Source organism: Ciconia boyciana, chromosome 9 (genome assembly GCF_034638445.1).
Source record: "Ciconia boyciana chromosome 9, ASM3463844v1, whole genome shotgun sequence".
Classification (NCBI taxonomy): domain Eukaryota; kingdom Metazoa; phylum Chordata; class Aves; order Ciconiiformes; family Ciconiidae; genus Ciconia; species Ciconia boyciana.
The window spans coordinates 46,430,646-46,456,766 of record NC_132942.1 but is presented as its reverse complement, the minus strand read 5'-3'; the positions used below and the strand labels follow the sequence as shown (position 1 = coordinate 46,456,766).

Below are 26,121 nucleotides of genomic sequence, written 5' to 3'. Positions count from 1 at the left end.
AGCCTGGATGCCATGATTATAGAAGACATCTCATTCACAGATTTGCAGAAATTTGGATGTCTCATTTGGTAGTTCTTCTGCAGGCGTTTGCAGCTCGATGGGCACAGGGGGTGTTTGTCACGCAGGAAGACTGGGGAACGCGTCCAGCAGTAGGCTCCCAAATCAGAGCAGAAGCTTTAGGTTTTGAACAGAGAAAACTTCTTGGCCTTTTTCTTTCTCCTCTAGCAAAACCTAGGGTTTTTTTATCTTTTAGATAAAAGTCGGAAAAAGCAGTCAGCAGCAAACTGATGCAAATCAGAAAGGAATGCATAACTTTTTTGAGGTGGTCATCACACATCACTCAGTCTACCTGGGGGACAGAACTCAGGAAATTTGAGTGTATGAAATCTTTATATTTTACACTGGAATGCTGGCTCATTTCCCCTTCACCATAAGCGAATACCTTAAAAATTTAACTGCTCATGCCAAGGTCCTGGTGGCTACAGTTACGTTACTGCCAAGCTCCAAGCCAGAATGATTTCTGCTGGAAGATCATTGACACAAAAATCCACTCAGCTGCTAAGTGGCCAGGTGAAGAACATCAGCGAAAAAGGCCTCTGTATACCAGCTGTTTTTCATACTTTACCGATGCCATAAGACAGTCCCGATGCACACAGCTGTATCTCCACTGAAGCAGCTGTGAACTCGTGTCTGCTCCACTGACCGACTATGTGACTGCAGGCAAGTCATTCTGTAACCCTGTGCTCAGAAACTGAATAACAAGCAGGAGCTTCACTGGAAAACCTTCAGGAAAATTCTTATCAATCTATCTTGAGATTTCCCGAGGAAACAAATTCCCCAGCTCTTCTCCAAGGAAACATTTGAGACGCAAATATGAGGAAAGTGGAAGATTTGATACACATGGCCTTATCATCCCTGCAGTTCATGGGAACGCCTGTGAAGTCAGGCTGATTCACTGGAGACCACGAGCATGCAGAAAAAACCACAGGTGAAGGCTGTGGCTTTTGAAGTTGGTGCCAATGCATTTGTGGTTTGCTCTAGGGACGCTGAGGCATACCTGTCAATATTGAGCACCCCATGGTATCCTGATGAAGGAATACACAGCCTTTATAAACACTATAAGAGAAACCTGTTTTATGAACATGTTGCAGACATGATGCAGAGCCCCACTTCACCCACGTCTATGGCTGTGGCTTTAGCAAGAAAACAAAACTCAGCTCAAGCCTCCTGGCCAGACTTCTCCCAGAAATCACCCACCACATCCCAGACACTCAGCCAAGCCACCCGATTCTGCAGCACAGCAGCTCAGCAGGAGCCCTCATGAAAACAACTCTTCTGAGTGGACAGGGTAGCCCAAGTACACGCTACCACTTACTAAACACTCCTTTGAACCCCTGCTCCTGTACCCAAGAGGAATTACTTGTCTTGAGCATGACTCGCTGCTGAGACAATGTGACTCAAGCTAAAGAAAACAGATGGGCCCTGCAGACTGTGAAAGCAGACCACAAGAAAAAAGCTTCAGGGCAGCACGATGCAGCAAAGACAAGACACCAGCCTTACTGGGGTTAGGAAGTGCTGGCAAACACCTGGGCCGAGCAGAGTGCCCGGGATGGCAGGGCCAGCGCAGCGGCTGTGGCAGGTGCCCCTCGCTGCACCTGGAGCGTGCCGGAACAGCCGGAGCGTGCCGGCGTGAGGCCCAAGGAAGCGGCAGCAGCGGCTTGAGCAGCGGCAGCCCTGCAGGCTCAGGGCTGGCAGCGGAGCCCCTGCCCCTGCCCCCGGGCCGGGCTCTCTGCGGCCGAGCGCTGCCCGGCCAGCAGTCTGCGGGCTGGCTCCAAAGGGCTTCAGGCGGTGGCGAGGCTCTGCGGCACGGGCTGCTCCCCAGAACCTCACCAGTCATTGCTGATGGGAGGTTTAGAGGCGAGATGAGAAAATATCACACAGATAAAAGGAGAAGATAGGAGGAAAACCTTAACCTCACTCTGCAAATCATAATAGCTTTGTCAAAATAAAAGTCAGAGCTAAATCCTCCCGCTGCACACCTTCCCACTCTGGAAACCGTTCAAGCACAGACATTTTCTATTAGCTGCAAACTCTGCACACATAAGGGAGAGACTCTAGCATAATATCTGCACAATAGCACCTCCGTGCAAACCTCTACTCTACCAGTAATGGGAAATTTTCACGATGTAAAGCAGCAAGGTCACACGATGTGTCCAGGCAGCCCTTGGAACGGCGCAGTCTCTCCAGATATTACAGAGGAAAGCTCAGAATTGCTCTTGGTTCATTAGGCTTTGCCTGAGGGGTTTTCTTCCACTATTAACTACAAACAAGGTTCAGGTTCTTGTTACTCAGTTTCGTGTGCGCAATGCAAAAAGGTGAAGGGGAAGGTTTACCAAGAGTCATTTGTAAACATGCTAAGACAATTCAGATATGTTTTTAAAATCCATCAGACATCCTGTGCAGTAAGTCACCTTAAACAAGAACACTGAAAAAGCTCTGTCAATACAGCCACATCTTTTTCAGCATAGAAATTTTACATCAACATTGGCAAAGAGTCTGTGCATAAATTACAGACAGCAGAACATACAGTGCAATTTCCTTCCCTCTAGGCACTGACACCATGTTCCACTGCAGCCTGCCTGTTTCTCCCAGCTTTATGACCCCAATGAGATGAGCTCTCACTGTTTTTTTCCTTGTTACATTTTGATATTTCAAAGCATGGCCTGCTTCTCACTCCCATCTCCCTGCTCCACATTATTAATGAATTGGAAAGCAGACATCATTAGTTTTTGGAGACCATTTCTTTTAAAATTTACAGAACCCTTCATCTGAATCCCCAGAGCCAGTCTGCTGTTCTCATCTTAGAATCTTATTAGCATCATATCTCCTGGATCCTGCCATGCAAACTGCATTGCTATGCACTTTCTAGCACTTGACCCTTTTGCGGACGGAATTAATTTCCTCTTTGAAGATAGAGCAGCATGCTGTTGTGCTTGTTAAAGAAAGAAAACTCAAGCTAGAAGATAGGAAACAAGCAGAGGATATTCCCAGTTAAATATAGGCCACTACAAGGTTTTACATAGGCAGGTTGAGAAAGAGAAAGATTGGTCAAAAGAAATAATAGACTGATGATGCTTTATTACCAGAAACATCTTCCAAAAGAGCATGCAAATAAACCAATTGACAATACTCACTGGGAATTTCTGGTTTTATGGCGTACTCCCCTTTAGCAGCATTGTCTTTGTCTGCAGCCCTCCACATCCTCCACCTGTTTCTGTATGCAAAATACCCTCAGACTTTTGGTTGTAGAATTAATGTGAATAATACAAAGAATCAGAATTTGCTTCCTGCTTGGGGCAGTGAAAAGGTGCCCAAGCTGTATATGAAGTGCATAAAGAAAAACGGCCCTGGTAAAAAGAGGTCTTTCTCTGAAAGATTATAATATCTAGCACCCCAAGTACATTGATGTCATTGCTACTATCCCCTCAAAAGGTACAACATTCCTAACGCGTGGAGCAAATTAGAAAATTTAACGTGTTTGTTGCTCAGTTTGGGCTATTTCTGGTTCCATAGGACTACTGGAACTGAAGAACTTCCCTCATCTGCATTGTTTTTACAGTTTTGGTTCTGCTGTCTAGTTTTAACAGCAGTCTTCACTATGACTGCTGTAGAGGAAATTCCTTAGGGTGAAGGCTTCATCCTTTCCATAAGCTCATTGGGATATGTTAATAAAGAACTGCAGAAGTTTATTTTAAGTAACTTCTTGCAAAAATACAAAGCCAAAGAGCACAGAATAGCAGAGCAAGGCTTAAACCTTCTCTATCGGCAAAACTACCAGATTGGACTCGGGAATCGGGAAGGGTCCTGGATGACTCAAGCAACTGGAGGTGGGATGGGCCACCAGTTTAAATCGATAGTTGACTGGATTGCTCTTTTCTCACGGCTGTGCAGTGGTCCAAGTGAAAGGAGCAGAGAGGGGTCCAGCTAGTCTCAACCACACCAGGGGGCCACAACTCCTGGGCCTGGCATCCTATTAATATCAAAGAAAGAGGAAAAGCTCCAAAGCCAGGTGGGGACTGGAAGAGGACAACTCAGTCATCTCTGCACACATCTGCCCTACCCACCAAAGCCAGCCCAGAAGTCAACCCTGGAGACAGTCTTTGCTGTGAAGCTTGGGTCTACCTCGTTTAACTCACACAACAGCCGAACCTTGATAACTACGTCCAGGCATCTCTTTCTAGCACACCAGAGCACACGTCAGAGAAACTAACTAGTTCCTTTTCGAAGAGCCATACTTGGCAACCCAGACACCTATCCCTCCCCTTTCTAGCTGACCATGGCCTGTAACATCAGTCTTCCTAGGAAAGCAAGGCTCCCAGGCACAAATTCCTCAGAAAGTGATAGGAAGGTGCCCTGTGGTGTGCACAAACCCCAGGTGTTTTTTACAGGCTGCTGTGCTAGTAATACTGGGTGAGTGAGGATCATGTCTGTCACCTTATCCCTTACCATGTCCTCCAAAAGAGCATGAGGAGAACTGCTGGAGAACTGTGACTCACTCTTTTCTTCTTGTTTACCACTTGCCTTCTGAAAACGTGGGGGATGTTCGTGCAGAATTCATCAGGCAAATGGCGTTAGCAGCAGCAGCAGCACAAGTGCCAGACACAGACTGGCAGAGAGCTTATGAATAGCACGATGAATGATCTATAGCAAAAGCCATGGGCAAGAGCTAGCCATTAGTCTGGGGCTCAGTAATGCACTCTTCAAGTACATTACTCACCAATCCATCAGGCAACCTGCTAAAGAACTGAGAGATTCCAGCACTTTTAAATCTGTAACGCAATGGCTGGCAGCCTGCACTACATGCCCTAGGTTACAAGGGCATGGAGGAAGACAATTCATTTTGTGTCATAGCCAGTATTTCTTCTTCTCCTTTTCTGTGTGTACTTAAGAAATGGACCTTCTATTATCTGCAGATTAATAGCTAGGAGAATGCTCTGGTGTCTCCGTTAACATTTACTATTGAGGAATGCTTTCAAAGAACGCCTAACCCTTGCAGTTTTCATTAGCTGGACTACATATGGAAACATGCATGAGAACAGATGTGAACAGACATTCTTAATTTTAAAAAAGTGCCTACAGTAGAACTATTTTAGAAAAATACTACAATTACAAGCCACTGTTAGAACACTGGATACAAGAGAATTAAAGTTGCCAGCATAATCTGGGCCCTTCTGTATCAGCATACGATATGGTCTCCAGTAAATGATCCTGTACTATCCTGGACTTACTCATTCACAAGGTGGATAATGTGCACAGAAAAGATAATCACTCAGTGTTTCCTTTTCCCTCTCACAACTTAGTGTGCGGCTCCAACTTACATTTAGCGCACACTTTTCAAACCTCACGCAGAACGTTGTTATTAATCTCCTTCTGGGAATTTCTATGACATTCATCATTACCTAAATTCTCCAGGTGCATTACCTAATCTCAGCACCCCTGTGAGGAAAAAGTTTTATTATCTGCACTTTACAAACGCAGAATAGAGGCAGAGAGAGATTTAAGCACTAGATGTGTCCTCTAATTTTAGGTGCTTGATTCAAGGTGTCTAGTTCTGATTTGTGAAGCACTTAACAACTTTATAGCATTTCATATGTTTCGAGCAAAACTGTGAGGGCTCAGCAATTCTACAAAGAAACACCTTCATGTTCCAAGCTGAAAACTTTGAAGGTAAGGACAATTAGAGCTGTCTACGAGGGTCCTGGCTTGTCCGCTGTCTCCATAACATAACAAACCCACGGCCGTGCCTGTCACTAAAAGCAACTCCCCACCGAGACAACTCCCAGGCCACTGCCTGTCGTTCATTCCACACGTCCAGGTTTCCACAACAGCTGGGTGAGAAATCCCACAGACAGCAACCACCTTTGCCACACGTCGATCCATTCACGGAGCAGTAACCACGCACGCAGCGTGTCGTCGAAGAACGGCGGTGTAAGGCAGACGCGCAAAGAGGCTGAACTGAAGCTGCACGACCGTGCCAAGTTTTGCGACTCGGGAATGCAGCCAGGGTGTGGGACTGGTGTGCTCACACGGGGACAGAGCACGCGGGCAGTGAGCGTGGAAGAGAATCCCAGGCACTCCCAGCAGAAATGTCAAAGTTAAGGCTAATTCTGAAGGCAAGGTGCAGCACGTTGCTAAAACATTTCTGGCAAGGATACTGAAATCTTTACAGAAATACTGAATACTGAAAGCTTACAGAAAGCACAGAGGCTTTCGTGTTTTTCAAGGAAACATCTGTAAGGTTCCCCCCCAAATCCTGAACAAGTCATGTGTTTTTTTCTGTTAAAATAATTTTTGGCAAAACTGTGTTTTTCCAGAAATATTAAAGAAAAATCATGCCAAGACAAAAATGAATGTAGAAAATTTCAGGTTTAAAGTGGGTAAAGAAGTGGCAAGCAACCAAAAAGAGAATCTTTTGATGGAAAATGTCAATGCTACCTTTATGTGACAATACAAGTTAATTGTATTACAATTGTAGTATATACAAGTAATAACACAAATTAACACAGGAACGTCCAACATTAAAATTTAAATAGTAAATTAACTTTCAATACATAGTTCTAGGCACACTTTTAACCTTACCTTGCCAAAGTCAAAGTCTGTAGTAATGAACATAGCAAAACCCTCCGTTTCCCTCCCTAACCCTGTTTTCGCCAGCCATAGCTGCTTGGACATCTCTTTTAACTGAGAGATGTATTTAGGATTCTGAGCAGAAATAGGAAATGCTGCTCAGGTCCAACATGGGTGGATTCATGTTGCAGTAAGCACCTTAAATTTCTCATTTCATGGCTTTTGAACACCCAGATTTGCAATTCAAAATCACTAGCATATTTTGGGTTGTTTTCTTTTTTTGGAATTAGTCTGTCAGTAAGAGAAAACAGGGCAACCTGATGCGCGAGGTATGACCAAAGTCACCCGAACGAGCTCTACAGCGTTCCCATCCTGGCCCCGCGCTCCCTGCCCTGGCCACCCCGACACCCACGCTTGTGGGTGCCGGTGCTCACGGTGGCCTGCGGGCGCCCAGCTTTCTGCCGCCGTGCCTCAGTGGCAGCGGCGCACACGCCTGTCGGCGCGACGGGCGCTGCTGGAGAAGAGGCCGGGCATTCGCTCTTGCATTTTGCAGTCACTCCCACCTAGCTCCTTCCTTGTTGTGCACTGTTGAGAGCCATGGGTAAGGCTCTCATTTCTTTCCTGACCTCTGTGCGCTCCACAGGGGAGAAAAACAGACTCCACAGATTTCAGGGAGGAGGAGAGGGGAGAGGGCCTGCAGGTACACGCTTCTGATAGCCAGGCAAGCGGAGAGCAGAAGAACAGGAGCAAGGTGCCAGTGACGCTGCAGAAAAAGGGAGAAGCTAGGAAGAAAAAAAAATGCACAGCACTGGAGGGCAAGAACAGAGGGCTGGGAGGCAGGGAACTGGAAGGATGAATGAGAAATGAAAAAACAACGCAAGGAAAAGCATGTAAGCATGGCAGAACTGAAATCAAAGCCTTGACTAAAGTAAAAACAGCATCGCTTAAAACTCAGTTTAAAAAGATGTAATGCAACTGTTGCAAAATCTAGTGCAAACTCCTAATTTGGGTTCAGAGTAGCTTAATTTGGTCATTAATCAATGCATGCCTTTCTTAAATGAAGATAAGAATGTTTAGACAGGTTTTCGCACCAGTTAAATAATTCATTTTTAAAGACAATTCGAGTTTTAATATGGATGATGCTTCAAAGAAGCATCAAAGAAGAAGAGCAAACCACAGAGCGAATAATAGAAAATTCTTAGTTATACAAACATAAACAGAAAATCTAAGGCTAAACCACTGAGAAATCCACAGGATTTCTTTGGATCTTTTCTGAAGGGGCAGACTCCTGCTCTGCAGGGAGGGAGGTCTGGGCAGCCCTGCTCTGCAGCCTAGGTCCCTCACTACTGGACCTGTTGATACTGGGCTGTCTGGGTGCGTGCGTGCGTGTCCGAGGAGTGGACGTTCACACCCTGTGCTTTGGTGTTTACTTTGTAGGCTTACAGTCATTCTTTGCTTTATTTTAAAAAGTCTTAAAATATTCTAGTGTAGGACTATTCACTAGGTATTTCAACATTTCGCGGGAGAACGTCCTGAAGCCTTGGTCTCGTTTTTTCTGCTGTGCTTGGCTGGGTCTTTGTCTGTGCAGGCGGAGCTGGCCAGTTAACGCTAGAGCCGTGTCTGAGCACCCGCCAGCCGTGCCAGACCCTGCACGCTGCCCGTGCCGCCGGCATCCACGCTGCTCCTGTCTGAATCCTGTTAGCACCTTTCCTGGTCACTTACTGCCTTTAAAACATCCATCAGCGTATTCACTGATGGCTTCCACAGCCTCACAATGAAAGGGCCTGACTTGAGGGTGCAAATGGCTAGCACAGAATGAATCAATCCAATGTGACAGCCTGTGCAGACCAGCATACTTCAGAAAAGAAACAATCCAGTCTTGCGGGACAGAAGTGCTTCTGTCGGCTCCTGCTACAGTACGAATTACTCAAATCGCTTTGAACAAGAGCACTCCATTCCCACTTGTAACAGCACAGCACTCTCTGCTTCCTCTCTCTGGTCCCAAGCTCTCTCGCTCCACAAGAACTCCTGCTTCCCCGCCACGACCTTCTCGTTCCCTCGAGGGCTACCTCCAGCTAGACGCCTGCCAGGGAACCTCATCTCCATCTCTAACACCACCGCTTCAGACACGCCGCTGCTGGGGAGCCGGCGGTGTACGCCCTGGGTCATCACGCAGGCTTTCTTCCAGGACTGGGCTTTCAATACACAGACCAAGCAGCTGGGCATGGGAACAGCCACGCTGCTCTGAAGCTGACTGCTAAGCTCAAGGTCACTTGGAGCAGAGACTTGGTACCTGAAAGCAGGCAGAACGTACCTCTTCTTTTGCCTTTTTCTGGCTGTGATTTGCTTACCTGAGTCGAATATTTGACCAACAAGTAAGTTGCTCTTTAAAAACTACCTGAAACCTCAGTTGTTGTTGCTCCATCATTTTCCCTGGTAAAGTGAGGCTGAAGCAAAAAAATAAACCAAACCACTACTGGAGAAGTACAATGGAAACCTGAGATGTGGCCTTGGTGGCTAAGGCAGGGCTTGAGCAGCTAGACTGAAAGTGTGTGAGAGCTAGGTTCTGCAACAAGGCATCAGCTCTGTGTATGCTAGGTTGTGCAGAAGACTCATGTGACAAAACACAGACTTAAATCTCTGGTCCCATTCCTTTTCTGCAGCAGAACAGTCTCTGATCTTCAGCAAACAGCCTGCTCCTGGACACACACAAGTCCCTTTTGACCGAACCTGTTTGAAATACTCAGTACGTCACCATCCCAAGGAAAATCTTAGCCCTGTCTGCCTCACCATGCCTGGTCTGGCAGAGAGCTGACTCCAGGCTGCAAGTCCTGGCCCAGGGAGATATCCATACACCCTCCTGAGGCACCAGCATGAGCGCCAGAGTCCTCACAGAAATTAAAAATGAGCGTCATTCAGATTCATAAGAAACAGCTGGAGGAAAAAGATGTAACAACCTGCTCCTCCCTACACTAGCCTGCCCTGATGTAAGAGGCTCCGTGGAGAACAGAGAGGTCAAGGGCTCAGAGCAGCGCCCGTCAGGCCCATCTCGCTCTTTCAGGAGAGAGTTTATGAAACAGCACAAGATACCACGGAAGAGCTGGCTGCTTGGCGACTCCAGGTAAACCCCTGCCTAAATAGGAGGGCAGGATGCTAGCGGTGAGCAAACACAGAGCACGAAGAAGAGATCTTCTTTCTGGATCTCAGTAAGCGTCTGGCCCGTGGGGCTTCTGCCTCGTGCAGCTGGCAGCCCTTCTCTCCAAGCACGAGGCGAGAAGCGACCAAGCCAACCAGCCTCTGAGACGTGCAGTTGAGTTTGCCTCTCCCGTAGCTCTTCTGGCTGCACTGGCCGCAGTGCACACAGGGCACACGGGCAGTTCCTCAGCCCCGGAGAGCACTGCAGAGGGATTCCCCGCTGTTGGTGGAGGATGGAGGATGACACAAAGGAGCTGAAATCAGTTTTCTGGGAGTTACATTAGTGCTGCCTGCTTTGACCTGAGCTGCCTGACTTCAAAGCCCCAAAGAGATGCCTCGGGCTGTCTTGACCCTCTTCAAGAAGATGTTCAGATGACTTGTGCTCCAGATTCTGAGTGCGGAGAACCGTGAGGGAACCCAGCACACGGGCTGTGTCTTGGAAACAGGAGAAACAGCAATAGCCATTTCTCCAGGCTGTAATATATTGTTTGCAGCATGCAAATCATACCCAGAGATGTAATCTCCACCTTTTGCATTTCTTCTATTTCTCTGCCCTTGTCCCTTGCTCTTTGCAGTTGCTCCCAAACAAGGGAGTCAAAACTGACTCAAGGCATCAGTGAACACAGAATTAACACCATAAGCAGGCCTGCTAAGCAAAGTGACCACTCGGTATCAGCCACAAGGCTACACAGGTTTCCGCTGCTGGGGCAGCAATGAGGAGGAAGGGGCACACGGCAATGAAGAGGGAGCAGGAGGTATTCATTTGCCTTGAAGGCTTCCCCGCACATGAACTCAGGCGCACACACAGAGCAAACACAACTCTGCTGTTCATGTGGGGAACTCTCACCCTCAGGCTAACCCGAAAGCAAGCATTAACCTACTTACTGCGCCCTTGGGCAGTTTGCAGGGCGAGGAAGCTGACTATTTGGGGAGCGAGGTGAGCAGACCTCAGCATTCAAGTACAATATCCTACGATCACCGGAGAGCGACAATAGGGATTTCTCAGCGTTTTGGTAGAGTCTGGGGAGAAGCAGGGCACCCTCCTGTCCTTGATTTTCAGCCATCTCCTCACGATTAGACAAAGCGTAACTTTATTAAAACAGAAGTGTCACTGGTTTAGGAGACCAATTGCTATGGCAGCTGTGAAACCTTCAGCCAGCTTCTTCCTTCCACCACTAAAGATCTAACTGCAGAGCGAAGGCCCAGGCTGAATCACCTGTATCGAGACCGTTGTTCTGGCCATCTTGCAGGATGAGGCAGGAGAGGGACAGGACCACGTGCCCTGCTCACAAAGCACTCTCGAATTTCAGATGCTCTCGAAAGAGCAAAACAGCACCTGCCAACGTGGGGACACGGCCAAGAGCTCCCTTCTCGTGGACCCAGGCTCACTCGGGCTTTGCGGTCAAGCAGCATTTGTCCCTTCAGAAGACTTATCCTGCATCTCTTGTTTTCCCTTGCTTACCACCAAACTCAGAAAACCTGCCATTGACCTGATTGTCACTCTGAATCTTCAGGAACTAAGACCAGTGTTTCCATTCAGACATACGACCACAGAAGCAGGAGGTACTGCCGCAATTTTTAGCACCGGTCATGGTGGTGCCGCCTTTGAAAACACACATATATAGATGCTAGAGCAGAAAGTCCTAGTCCTTGTTGGTCTGGGGACAGCGCCGTGACAAGAGTCAAAGGCAAAGACAGAGAAAACAGAATCACTGAACTGACAAAGAAAGTGGGCACCACTGAAATAAGGGACTGGGACAGGCAAAACATGAGAAAGAGTGACAGACGGTGTACGGCCCTGGGTGAGCAGGAGCCACGGACAGCTGTATGAGCAGGCAAATAGGACGGGCAGACGGGTGAGCAAAGGGGAGAGCACCAGCTGAGAGCAAGTCACTGAATTACAGCTGGGATGGGTTATAAAGATACGTCTGGCCTTTGCTGAAGAGCTTTCACCTCCACCTGCGGCATCTACAGCTAGCGATGTTTATGTACGTTACGCCTCAGAAAAGGAACACGTGGTTCTGAGGAAGAGAAACTCCAAATCACTCCAGCTAAGAGTCTAATCCTACAAAATCCACTGCTTCAGTTACTGAAGCAAAATGTAAATATCTGGCTGAATTTCATTGCGCCAAGATATTTAACCATGTCATTGCCAATCAGAGTTATGCCTACAAATACAGACCAGTTCCAGTGAGTACCGCAGAGAGTACCGGAGACCACGGTCAGGCCCTTCTGATGTTCAGGACCTAAACATCGGGCTGAACCTTGAGAAGGATCCTGATTTTCATCTGGGACTTCAGCATCCTGTCTTGTTTTTCTGAAGATGCCATTCATACAGAACTGCTTCGTTTCCTGAGTCTGCAGCGCATAGACAATTTCTGCCTGGAGCAGCTTTGATATTTTTCAATGATGCTATACAGAATCAAGCTGTACAGTCTCATCTCATTGAATCTTTGGCTCCACTGAACCCAGGTCCAGTGGTCTGACTGCCATCCTAGTTTTATCTAGACCAGGAACAAAGGAACTGCACGTTACAGCCTATCTGTCTGACTGTTTTTCATTGTATATATTTTCTCTGTCCTACAAGTGATCAGCTTGCTTCCTTTTAAAGCCTGCAGTCAGCTTTAATCTACTTAGCTGGGATTAATGAGAGATTTGTTAAAGATTTAAAGATTTTACACACTTTGCTTACAACTGTTGTTATCTACAACCATCAGGCAATAAGCCCCACGCAGACGAGCCGTTCTTAACGTCAGGCACATCCATCAGGTGTGCCAAGGCTGGCAACGCGATGCTGATGGCTGACGCCTGTTGCTGGCAGACCGGTGCCTTCACGGACCTGTTCAGAAAGCAGTGCTCAGACCTCTGCCTGCACCTTGTCCTTCTTGTGCAAAACTGAGAAAGGATGGGACAAAGCTGGCAGCTCAGAACGCAGGTCATGACATTGGCATCAACAGCTCACACTGTCACGGAGCTCGACGCTGGCAGGAGTGGAAAATCAGGAGCGTCCATCCAACCCAGGCTAGCATTGCCTGATGTTGCATGCCTTACCCAGGAGAGGAGAGGAGGGGGTTACCTATTCCTGTATCCCATTGCTTAAACCAGCACTGGTACTTGAGGAACGGAAGGTGGAAGAGGTGACATGATTCTTTGAAACAAAACAAGGACTCTACATTGGATGTGGGGACTCTTCGCGGTGGAAGTTGCAACAACAGGTAATGTTAGTAGGCACACGGCTAAACTACGCTCTGTTGGGGAGGCCCCCACGTGCAGAGAAGCCTCAGCTCACAAGTCTGCTGGATTAGGGTTTCAGATGGCTCACCTCCGTCGGGGTACAGAAAGCAAGAACCGCAGAGAAAGGCCCGGGGCAGCCTCAAGGAGGGACCTGCAGGGAACGCCGCAGGTGGGGAACCACAGAGGCCAAGCACAGGAGGACACTGGAAGAAAGCAACACGGGCCTGTCAGGTGCACTCTGTTCAGCTGGCAAAAAACACCACCTCAATAGAAACACGGACAGTGAATGAGCGATACTGTGTGAGGGATTCCCCGTGCTACTGTCCCTTGGTACTTGACCTACAAAGACCGGAAAATCTTGTCTGGTAGATGTGGAAGTTTTAGTGCAGATGCCGGATAAGCTTTCATTCTCCCACCCCAAAGAAGCTGTTTCATCCCTAAATACAAAGCTCAGGACATTTACCAGTCCTTAGTGCGGCATCAAAACCAAAAGAGAACGTTCATGAGTTTTGGTGGTCCTATAAAAATACCAAAAAGTGACACGCAGATAGAAGGCCCTGCCCACTGGAAGGGAGGGAGTCCTCCAGCAGACGGCTCTCCCTGGGGACATCAGGGCAGAGGAGGATGGCATGGCAGGGCTCCTGGGCAGCCCTGTGCCTTGGAGAGAGAAGGTGAGGCAGCAGGGAAACCTGAACTGTGCCCTGTACCCTGAGAAGGAGAAGAGTTGCTTCTGTTCCTACGTTTGCCGATATTCTCCTTGTGCCACATGGGTTAGAAGCAGCGGCAGGGACGGGGCACCACGACCAGGACCCTGTGCAGACCAGAGCACGGAGCGGGGAGCTCCAGAGCTGTGGGTTCTCCCCAGACCCGATGCCTGCGAATTGCTCCACAGCCACAGAGGTCCTCCTCCCACCCCATGACCCCAGGCCTCGGTGCCGGCCAGCCCTGAAAGACTGGCCGTCACAGGCACCGTCCGGAGAACCAGCTCAAGTCCTGGTGCAGGACCTGCTGATGCTACACCAAACACCCTGACAAGTAGACAGATGTTCTCCTCTGCTTTCTAGCTTGCAGGAGCTTTTGTGATGAGCAAAGCAGGGTGGTTTGCTTCGAGGTTAAAAGCGGCTCTGACTCCTGACATCGCAGGGCCACCGGTCCCAGAGCTGCGTGATGTTCCGCAGGGCTACCATACTGCTCCCTCCCACGGCCCTTGGCCCTCCCTGCTGCCGCAGCTCCACCGCTCCCCGCAAAACACCCTGCCTCCCGCTGCCCTCAGCAGACGCACCAGTTATTCCCAGTGGCCCTGATCCAGTCCTTTTCCCTGCACAGGCTCCAGGTCAGACTCAGCTGCTTCTCCGCTAACTGCACGGTGAGGACCAGCACGGGGTCAGCCGCCCCGCAGTGCAGGAGGAAGGCACCGAAGTTGAGCAGTCATAAGCAAAAGACGCTTTGGAGTCTGGATGTGCCGCTGCCTCTGACTTGCTTGTCAAGACAGAAGACGTGCCAGTTTCGCCTTCCTTACACCTAATGCAGAGGGTCCTTTTATATCCCCACAGCAGGAATCCTACAGTCACAGGTAAAAGCAGTGTTTATGAATTCACTGCTTTGTACTGGAGATGTTCAGTATGACACACGCTGCCGGAGTCGAGACCTGCATCTACTAAATAAACCATACAAAGCCTCACGTTATTTTGAAACTGATTGCGAGTGAGAGATTCATCAGTTTAGATGGTAACTAACACCAAAAAACTTGTTTTGAAACCAGAGGGATAAACCCACATGTTTTTTACAATTAAAATGCAGATTCTCAAGAAAAGCAAATCACACTTTCTTGCCCAAAAGCCCTTTCGGTCCGGCTGATGCTGAGCTGCCCCGACCCCTGGGCTCACCCACCCTGCTGCTCCTCGCTGGACGGTGCCCGGAGCGGGCAGGCTGCGATCCACACGCCAGAGCCACGCCGCAGCTTTCCACGTGCCGGTGCCTGTTATTATTTACCCTCTCCCTGTGCAGACGGCTCAGAGCAGCGGCGTCCCCATGTGAAATAGCCTACCTGCCTTCTCCCGATGCTCCCGACATCTCCAAACACGCAGAGAAGAGGAAGAAAAAAAAAGGAAAAGAAAAAGAGTCTTGATCCCTGTCCTGCATTTCCAGATATTCCAGAGACCTTTTCAGTGCTGAAGCTGGACACTGCCGGCTCTGGGCAGGAAACTCGAGGTCTCTCTCCACTGGCACTGCCAGCCCTGCACTGACCTTGCAGCTCTTCCGAAGGTCAGGCGCGGGTCTCTGACTCAGAGCGCGAGTTAGACGCGGCGCATCGCAAATAAGCAGTAGTCCCACCATGCCTGTCGGAGGCAAGCGTCTCAACGCAGCTCCCTGACGCACACTGTGCCCATGGAGCTCGCTCGCCTGAAAGGCAGGGTCTCTCCTGCTGGTAGGAGCCCCTGAGACATCCAGGGTGAGACCTGGGCTGAGCCAGCCTGCACGGGACTGCCCGGCCGTCGCAGCCCCGGCTCCCCTGCACCAGCCGAACGCCTCCTGGAGAAGTTCGAAGGGAGCAGGTGGGGGCTTGGCAGAGGGAGAAACGGAAAATAAACCGAGGGGGACAGGGAGGAAAGGGGGGCTTGCTTCTCATTAACGAGCGTTTGAGCTGCTGATCTCAAGGAAGACTTTGAAAAGAAAGCGCGGAGCCCTCCTGGCAGGGCAGCCAGCCCAGCTGCCCTCCCCGCGTCTCACTTTTTATGAATTCTGGGAAACACTTTTAGACAGACACTGGCACTCATAAATTATACAACTCATTTGCATATTCCAGTCATGAGACATTATGCAAATGTGACCTGATTTACATAATGGATTCCTCTCGTCGCTTCACTTGCTTCATGCTTTTAAAAAAACAAAATGAAATAAAATGAAAGCACGAGAAGGTGAAAGCAGCAAGTTCCCAGCATTGCTGCGTCGCCTCCCAGCCGCACCGTCACTCGCCCTCACTTGCGGCAGAGACTGGGGCGAGGGAGAGCAAAAGCAAAAAAACAGAGCCCTCGCATGGTTTATTTCTCTCGTAATTACAATGAACGAACTTTCCCCTGGTTGAGGTGCTTCACCCCAAGCGACGTTATCTGAGCCAATTAAGGAAACGAAAGAGAGCCCTGGCAGACAGGACGAGCCTGTAACAGACAGTGGTCCTCCGATGCCCCACCTCAGCAGTTGCAGGGCGCTCGGGGTGGGAGCCCTGCGGTGCGAGACCCCAGAGAGGCTGGTCGTTCATGTGCTGGGATAAGCCTTTGGGGGGGACGGCTTCCCTGCTCAAACTTCGACAGAGCTCGCCTTTCTGAAAGGAGGGTGGGTGGGAGAGGCGAGGGGAGGGGTTGCTTTGATTGTTTATAGCAAAATATAGCGGTGACATGTCGGGAGGACGAGGCAGGAGCGCGTCAGCCGCCCCCAGCCGCACTCCAACAGGCGGACGACCGTCCGTCCGTCCCTCCGCAGTCGCTGGGTTTGCTGCGGGCTCTTCCCTGCCCCCCTGCACCAGCGCGAGCGGCAGAACCGTGCCAAGCGGCTGGCGTCCGTACCCTGTGGGAAAAGTTAACTGTAATTCTTCAGCTTTTAAAATCAATTAACCCGTGTGTTAATTAACGTCAAGTCGACGGGAGGAGGAGGAGGAGGGGAGAGCGGGAGGGAGGAGGGAGGAAAAGAGCTGCAAGGGCGGATGGCAGCGGAGTTGGCACAGTGCCATCCATTCAGTGGCAACGCCACAGCTCCCTGCGATCGCGGCAGCGGGTATATGTTACGGGGGCCCTGTGCGCGGGCCAGACAGTGCGGTAAAGCCAAGGGAGATTATCCAGACCCCCAGGAGCAAACGGCAGGCAGCGACCGGAGGCGCGAGTGCCAGGATTACAGACTAGGCTCCTCCGCTGCAAGCCCTTCCTCGGACGCACGCCGCTGCGGGGCCGGGGGCTCCCCCGCCAGCGCCGCACAACTCGGACTTTCAGCACTTTTTCCCCCCTTTAAACGTCATTCTGCCGCAGTGGAGCCAGCACAACGGATGCTTTCACACCCTGTGAGACAAAGGCCGTCGTCTCCGCCATGACACCGCTCCGTTCCAAGCCGAGGCCGGCATCTTGGAGTCTTTAAAAATAAAGGCAAAAGGGAAATGCGAACAATAAAAACAGCAACAGAAAAAACCTCAACAACAAACCCCTTGTGCCCGTTCTCCATGCCAGGGGCAACATGGGCATCTGTCGCAGCAGAAGGCGTTTGTGTGGGGCTTGCTTTTTTTTTTTTTCCTTTTTCTTTTTTCGCAAGCTGTTGGCGTGTTTGCCATTCAGGTTCGTTTACAATTAACTCCAAAAAAAACCCCAACCACACGCAGCCCAGTCAACAACAAACAAAAGGGAGTAGCCGACATTGAGAGAGAAATGCCATAAGAAGCTGCAAGAATGCAAGCTACAGACGATGCCATTTGCCATTCGGACAACCTCAGGGAAAGATGCCAATTCTGCAGCTCGGGAGAGACTCCGAGAAGGGAGCATGAAGGTCTCCGAATAGCACGCCGAAGGAAGGAAGGAAGGAATACCGCTCTTATAGGGCAGGATCACAGCTGCATACAGCCTCTGCTGGGAGGAGAGGGAATGTTTATCGGTGTAGCGAGAGATGCCTGTGTATGCACATACGCACACAGCACAGCGTGCGTATGGACACACATACACACATGCACACAATGCCTCAGATGACTGCAGATTAGATGTGTGAGTGTGGGGGTGTGTATGACGGAGATGTGTGTATGCCTCTGTGTATACACACATGCGTCTGTGTGTGGATAGATATTTGTGTGCACGCATGTCATATACATACACACACATGCAGGGAGATGTATGTTCGTGTGCTTGGGTGAGAGAGAAAGACACAGAGTGAGAAGGACACAGACACAGACACACACACACTCACCCAACGTCAGTATACATCCCACTTTTTGACCTAGGTATACACCGAAGACAAAATAAAAATCATACTCCAGCAGCAAGCAGGCAGTCAGAGATTTATCTACATTCACTGCTATCACCAGGGAGATGAATGGGGCCGATCTGAAGCCCTTTACAAGATCCACTATGGGAGTGAAGGAGGAGGAGGGATGCCACACAGACATGCACAAACTTGAAGACAGAGAGATTTGGAAGGTGCTACTTGTGAAACCCAGGTGGCACTCCGGCGGGGTGAGCGAGGGAAAGAGCCGCACGGGCGCTCTGCAGGGTCCGGAGGGCTTGGGGCTTTTGGAAGAGGGCGTCAAGGGACAGCTGGCTACTTACGTTGTCTGCGCTGCTGAGGATCCTGCAAGGTGTTCTGTTGGCACCGGGCGCTGAGCCAGGGAAGGGCACTGGAAACAAAAGGGAGAGACAAAAAATAAAGTCATACAACGGGAATATTAATTGCCTCTCTTGCGGATTTTACAAAACACACAAAATGTTTTCTTTTTGCTTGGGTTTTTTTTGTGGATTGGCGCGCTTCCCTTCTGCATGGAAAATACTGGCATGGGATTTACAGCCCAGCTACAGGGCTTGGGATTAACAGCGCTGGCATCTTTTGGGCATATTTTTTCTTTTAATGAATGAGCTTTCGCTGTTAATGAGGAATAATCGTTTGGCTAATGAGCTTTGAAACATTAAGAGAAAAGAGGGGTTTTTTCCCGTTAATCGCCCTGGTGCGACCGCATGGATGGATTACAAAAGACAGCAGTAGGAACGCAGTACAAAGGGGGGGAAACGTCTCCTGGAGTGGGATAAATGCAGAGATGGGTGATGCGTCCCTGCATCTCTCCTTCCTTCTCTCTCTCTCTCTTACTCTCTCTCTGCCAACTGCTATGGGTTTCCATAACTCCGCAATCAAAGTGGATGCGCGGGAAAGATTATTATAGTCAAACAGTGAAGCGTCGGCTGTTAATGTCTCCAGTGTTTAATCATCATACAGTAGAATGGTTTTATGCATATTTCATTTGCATATCATTAAAGCGCGCTAGCGTGGGACATTCAGAGCTGGAGAGGTACAAAGTTGGGGGGAGAGAGAGGGAGAGCAAGAAAGAGACAGAGGGAGGAAGGTCCCTGTGATGCCTATCTTCAAAAGCCAGGGACTTGTTCCATGATCTGCCTTCTACTTTTACTAAAATCATGATGACTTGGAAACCTTTGAAGTTGGATATAACCTTGGATTCTTCTAATTCCAGCAGAGTGATGTATTAGAAAGGGGGAAATGATGCTGCGCTAGACATTTAAAGGAATATAAGCTCCAGTGGAATGGAAGTAGGAGCTCTTTGGGGAACGAACTGGCAGAGCCAGCCACAGCTTCGACAACCACCACACTTCTGGGTTAATACTAGTAAAGGATATCAGAGTAATACGAAAGAAATGAAGACAACATATACATTAAGATGGGGATTATATTTCTCTACTCTTTCTCTTTTCTTTTCTTTTCCTTTTTAAAGGTACAAAGAAGGATGGAACCAGCGGTAATTTACACACTAATTAGCGAACAGTTGCCTCTTTTTGTATTTGTTCTTCTTCTCTCTTTATTTTGGAGAGGGGTGTTGTCACCGCTGAAGTGATTAATCAATTATTTGGTAGCTCAGATCCTTCTCCACTGGCACTGATCAGGAAGAGAAGGTGGTGGTTGCGGGGGGAGGAACACAGTGGGCTCTTTGTAGATCTTATACATGCACAACATATTAATTGGGGTCTTTATAAAGCTCCCTCAATAGACTGTTTCTTTCCTGGAAAAACAGCAGCTGGTTAGCCACCGTTGGCGACTCTTCAAATATCACTTTCGCTGGGGGCAGTTCTGTCGCCGTTTGTTGTTGTGCTTTATTTTCTTTCTCCACGGAGGGGGCTACGTGTGCAATGCTACCACTGCCCACCGCTTTCGAACGGCAGACAGACAGACGATATCGGTATCAAGACAATCTCCTGAGCTGAATGCGGAACTTTGCTTCAAAATGAAATGCTGTTTTATATTTAAATTCTCCTCCTTTCCCTCCCCCACTTTTCTTCTCCTCCAAGTCTTTGTCTTGGTTATGAATATTCAGATGAGCCGTGATGTGATTACACTGTACAATTACTTGTGTCCATGGTGGTGGCGAAGGCACTGAGGAAAGACAGAGCCAGATGAGCTTGGAGCTCATTTGGGGTTTGTTTTCCGTATTTTCCCCCCCATCTCTGTAGCGCTGCGGCACATGCAGATGTCGCTGTTGTTCTTTATAAAGCCCTAATGATATGCGAAAGCATAACAACCCCATTTGGGTGCACAGCATCAACGAAATATTATTGGGGGGGGCAATCCTGACTGAAGGAATGTCCACATAAATTATTTTTATTTAAATGAGTTGAAGAGGTGGTGGTGAGGCAGAGAAGTCACATGAATACATGCATAATGTTAATACGCAGAAAGGTTATCGCCAAGGAGAAGAGGGTTTTTTGCACTGTGCTTGGGACAAACAGGCTCATTAGGGAATAGCACAGCCCACTGCGTGATTTACTTATTTATCATTACTCATACTTAAGCCAGGGCAGCAGGCATGCTCGCCGCCTGGAGACTCGGCGCGCTGGGAGCTGGATGCCTGGACGATTCCCGGTTTTCATTCAGAAATCTCAGCAAAGTGTGTGGTCAGAGGGGGACAGGAGAAGAGGAACCGGAGGGAGAGCGTGTTAAGTGCCACAGCTCGGTGGCAAAGGAGGGGTCCGATGACAGCCTTGAGGGTGGAGCGACAACACGGCAGCGCGCTGGCGCTCGGACACTGGTGCTGGCTGATGCCAGGCTCGCGGGCCCTTCCCAAGGGACAGAGCAGCTCCGGGCCACTTGTGCCATCAGGGAGACTGCTGGGGGGAACAGAGCCGGGAGCCGGCCAGATCCGCCTTCACCCATTTTCCTCACAGCAGTGAATGGTACCATGGATATTACAAGTACAAAAAAAGGTGCGTGTGGAAGAGGGACTTCTTGGCTACTCTGTTCTGCTAAGAATGCTCTTCTGGGCCAGGGGTTTGCACCTACGTACATCAGCAAGGGGTGAACAAAGTAAGATACGGTGGACCAGCAGCAAACAGCAACACCCTCACTTCAGCTGTGTTTGCCATCGGCTTTCGGAAGGTCTGTGCCTTGTGCGCTTGCCCTGCGCTGATCCTGAACGGCTCTGCCTTCGCAGCCTCCTCAGCCTCGACCGCACCCTTGGTCGTGGGTCGGGCTCAAGCTGCAGCCAGACCTGGGCTCCAGGGAGGGAGCGTTGCTCGCCTCTACCCGAAAAGGGAGAGGCAGGACGGAGAGGAAAGACTACCGCAGATAGTCTCTGTTGTGAGAGGAGCTCTCCTCCTCTCTCATGCTGTGGGCATGCCCAGGCTTTACCTGCAGCTCTAGAAATGCTCCTGAGCAGATCCTGAGCTGTCAGAGCGGGGTGGCTCCGCTGCCTCTAAAGGTATGCCGTTTGTCACAGACAGGGAGGTGGCACGGAAACCTGCCCAAAGGAGGCTGCGGACCTTTAAGCAGACAGTAAGCAGGTCTCCGTAGGCAGGCCCCATCACAAAGGGAGCACTGAGAGCCCCACATGGGAGGGTTATGCTCTAGTCTGTATCTGCCTAAGGACCGATGTGCAGAGGATGCAGTGACCCGCAGCAAAGAGGGAAGCTGCCGCCCAGTGCTGCTTAAAGACTCCTAACCACAGGCCCATCTAGCTGTCACCTGCACCCGGTCCCTTCCCGCATCTCAACAGATGCATCCCTGTTACGCACACGCACACACCCTTCTGTACAGGCACCCAGGAGACTGAGTAGAAGGCAACAGACTGCCAGTTCTGATCAAAAATAGGACACCAGTACCGCCTCTGGGCAACAGTCCTAAATCCAGGCTCTCTCTGCTCGCAGTTTCAAACAGCGTGCAAAAATTCAGGACACAAGGGATAACCCAGTCGTCAACCTAACTCAGAAGTTAGATGTGAATATCCTGTCCGTGACCACACAGCCCTCCCAAAGACATACTGCTGTCCTGATGAAAAGGAACTTGTGCTAAAATCAAGCTAGACCCAAGCGAGCAGCCCAAAGCCCGTCTACGGCAAGGAACTGAGCAGCCACGATCAGCTGGAGTGATCTGAGCAGATCACCTCCACCCCGTCCACCCTAACCGATTGCTTCTCGGCCCCAGAACAGTGGCACTGCTGGTCTGAACCTTGCGGAACAGCAACCCAGAAGGTGCCGCCCGACCCTGCCCCGTCTTTCTGGTCTCCAGCCTCACAGCAGCTTAATGCAGAGGCTGTCTGTCAAAGACCAGTCGGAGCCTGGGAATACGGAATAACCGAAACAAACACAAAGTGACTCCGCAGAAGGGCCATGCACGTGCCGTGCCCTTCTCATCGCTGCAGGTACGGAACCCTTCCCCCGACCTGGTTTTGCGCTGGCAGCACAGCAGGGACCTCAGTCCTGAACAGTGCCTCTGCACACCGAGAGCCTTCCTCATTAGGGAAGGGAAGGGGTTAACAGGGCAGGAGCCTAAACACAAACCTGCGCTAAGGCGGAGGGTCGGGTGAGGGCTGAAGGGCAGGCTGCGAGGCACAGGGTGGCGGTGGGGTCTCAGTCCCCTTCCTGTGCCTGCGCTGACGGACACCCCTAACTGCAGAGCACGGCAGGGCCGTTGCCCCTCTGCCCGTGGGTCTCAGCGCAGCCAGGGCAGCCCGTCCACCCCGACCAGAGCTTGTTGCCCAAGCCTAGGAGGGTTTTCTGACCTAGACGTGGAGCAGGCTGCAAACCAGACCAACGGCTCGAGCGGTGGCCTCAGCTGGCTGACACTTTTCCTGCGGTCCTCAAGGTTCCTACTCTCGTCGCAGGCAGGAGAGCACCCAGCACGCCAGGAGGAGGGCCAAAGGAAGGAGAGGCTGGGAGCTGCCAGAAGAGCAGCCTGCTGCCTGCTCCTGCTAAGAGAAACCCCCAGGGAAGATGGAGTCGAGCAGCTTAGGACCAAAAGCCTAGTCAGAGGCACTCTTTTTACAAGTGCTCCCGAAGAGGAGCAGGAAGGAGACTACAGCTGGGAAAATGGGCACGGAGCGTGCCGTATACGCAACAGGTCGTGGCAAGGCAGAGGAGGTGGTGATGCAGCACGCGGCAAGCGGCAGCGATGCTCACTCACGATACCTGTACTGAAAGGCTGGGCACCCTGCTCTGCGCAACGCTAACGCGCTCTCACACGGCTTCTGCAAAGGTGTTCTGGCCCGTACGGGCTACTGCCGCTTTTCGACATGCACAGGTGTGAAATACTACCTGCAGCGTCCCAGACGTTTTCTGATCACAAGTCTGTGACCGTTCTGAAGTGAATCTCCCCATGGAGGCTGCAGGAAGGGGCAGCTCTTATAACACTACAGGAACCATTGCTCTGCTTGTCAATTTACCAAATACCCTGAAGAAATTGCTATTTAGAAAAAGGAAATTCAAGCATTTATAGAACATATCGCTATTCAAAAAACCAAAAGAATTGTTTTGCAAATAGTAGCACTGCTGAAGAGGGGAAAGAAGTACATCAGTCATTTGATATTACATATAAGCAGTTTATTAAAGAATTAAATATTTATAGACTATAAAGCAAGCAGGGCGATGAGTCGCAAACAGCTTGCTGAGAAGTATGTTATAAACAATGAGTCTGTCAGTGACTAATAAAGTATGGAGAACACAAATGTTTTATAAAATCACCAAGCCAGCTATGAATCTCCAAAGCTGAGATGCTGCAGGACCCACCAAGGTTCCTGCTGCAGTGTGAGCCTGGCGCCAATATGGGAGGGACAGTATCTGATGAGATACGTGGAGCGCAGACACACGCTGAGCACTCGTGGGAACGCACATGATTCAATGCCTTAGAGAGATTTAATTTTTCACATTATTTTAAACAGAGATCTATTAATAGGAAGTTCAGGAATTTTCAAAGAGTTCAAGGCACTGCCCTCTTCAGTTTTTCACTGCATCTACTCTTCCATTTCGAACAAAATTACAGTTTGTGATTCAGACTGAAATTCCTCTCTCTTCAAAGCCCTCTCCTTCCCTCCCGAAAAGAAAAGACGTAGATACCCCAGGCACCAGCTTCCCTGTCCTGAGCCATCCTCTGGATCCACTCAAGGGCTCCAGCCTGACTCAAGTCTGCAGAAAAGCAGCGCTCTCCTTCACAGACATAGCCGTCCACATCTACAAAGGACAACTAAGATTTTCAGAGGCTGTACAAGAGGAACAAATAGATTGTAGCCCGCGAGGACAGGACACCTTTTTGTTTGCAGGCACTGGGGGAAACTGTGATTGACAATAAAAGTGTGCATTTTTTCCTATGTGAAAAGGACAGGTCTCATTTTTCAACAGAATACAGACATCAGTCACCGTCATTTCGGGGGGCAGTGCTGTTTTATTACTAGCGGAGATGAAAGTCTCTCCAGATTATTTTTTATTTTTGTGAAGCCAACCCGAGGCCTAGAAATTATTTCTAATGTAGGATGAGCTGACACCTTTGGTCATGTCGAAGCTGATCCCTATAGCTGTTCCCACAGTTTCAAGTCTGGTGGGATGGCAGAAGTTCCCAACTGGTCTAGGCATTCATGACCCTTTAGAATTCACTCTCTTTGCAAGCCAGCAGGATTTAGACCCACTTGAAAAATCCCGGTCCTCACAAATCCCATTCCTCAGACAGTCACTGCAGTGACTATCATCCCCCCAAGGCAGCAAGCCAACGTGTTGTCTGCTGAGACAAGGAGGGGAGGATCCGCACAGAGAGTGGAGAGCGAGCATAGCTGCTGCCTCCTTCTTCTCCTCAATTAAGTCCCTATGAAGGGCCGTCTTTAATTAACACAGGAATAAGCATGCTAAGAACTAAGTGGGGTTGGTGAAGACAGATTCCATTTAGGATGTAGAGAGAAACCTCATTTTGCCAGCTGTTCTTTCTGCAGTTAGACAAGGTGGTAGATTTTAATCCTCTGAAATGTAATTAAGACAGATACTTTTCTACTGTTAAAACCCAATAATTATTCAAGCTTATTTGCCAGGGAAGGTATATCAGACTAAATTTAGGTTTAAATAGCAACCTTTGTTGTCTTGTGTGGAAATGATTACGGCGGAGTTCGGATCTCACCAGATTTCTAGGCTGGCACTGGAGGCATATAGAAAAGCACAGTCCAATCAAAGGCACAAACCCCGTTAGTTCCAGATGAATTGTTTGAACGGCCCCTCTCTCGAGAGCCCAGAGCCTGTTACCTTCAGGGGTCTCTGCAGGAAAGCGTGGTATCTCCCGGAGAGCACCATAACCAGCCAGTGCTGCTCTTCCTGCGCTGGTGGAGCCGTTGCTACCTACACCAGCTTCACCAGTTACTGAGCGCTGCAAGAATCCTTCAGCATGATGCTCAAACCAAGACAAGATCAGTCGAGCTTCACTGTTCTTTTCTTCATACCACACTCTCCCTTCTCGCAGTCCAGCTCTCATCTCTCTCCATACCAGCACACCCTGACATTTTTCACCCCCCAAATAGGTTTCTTTACCCCCGTGATTTTACCAAGTATTACTATATCACCCTCCTTCCCTGCAATCCTAAAATCATGGAAGATGCTGCGACATCCTTAGGGTTACTTGTAGCAAGGGTCTTGCCTCCATTTCATAGACAAGCTGTTTGCAGGATAGAAAGGTCTGTTCTTGACCTGTCCTCATCTCTTGTGTTGAAGATTTCAGTACTGTGCTCATCTCCTTCTCGCTCCGCCCCAGCGGGCCATCAGGACACATCGGTTCATGACGTAACTCACTGGCCCAGGACTGGACACACTTTTCAAGTCTGTATTCCCTCTTCGGTCCTTTGCTCCTTCAGTCTTTATCCCCTGTCTCCAGGCACCCTTCAGCACTCATAACTCCAGAGATCCTCCTCCATTACTGACTCTCCTCCTTTAATTTACTTTAGTAAACTTTAATTGCAGCAAAGTTACCAGTTCCCTGGCCCCCAAAGCATCCACATTACCTTCTTTTTCAGGACATGGAGAACATTCCCACTGTGTTTATCCCCTTACCCTACAGATCTGATGGTAACACTTCGCA

General features: G+C 49.5%; 1 protein-coding gene across 1 annotated transcript in view; it reads right to left on the bottom strand.

Annotated features, from left to right (window-relative positions):
* Positions 1 to 26,121, bottom strand: part of LOC140656428 (uncharacterized) — a 127,023-nt gene that overhangs the window by 27,203 nt on the left and 73,699 nt on the right. Inside the window, exon 3 of the mRNA XM_072872114.1 lies at positions 18,354 to 18,421. The gene's annotated coding sequence lies outside the window, so the exon portion shown is untranslated. The remainder of the gene's footprint in view (positions 1 to 18,353; positions 18,422 to 26,121) is intronic.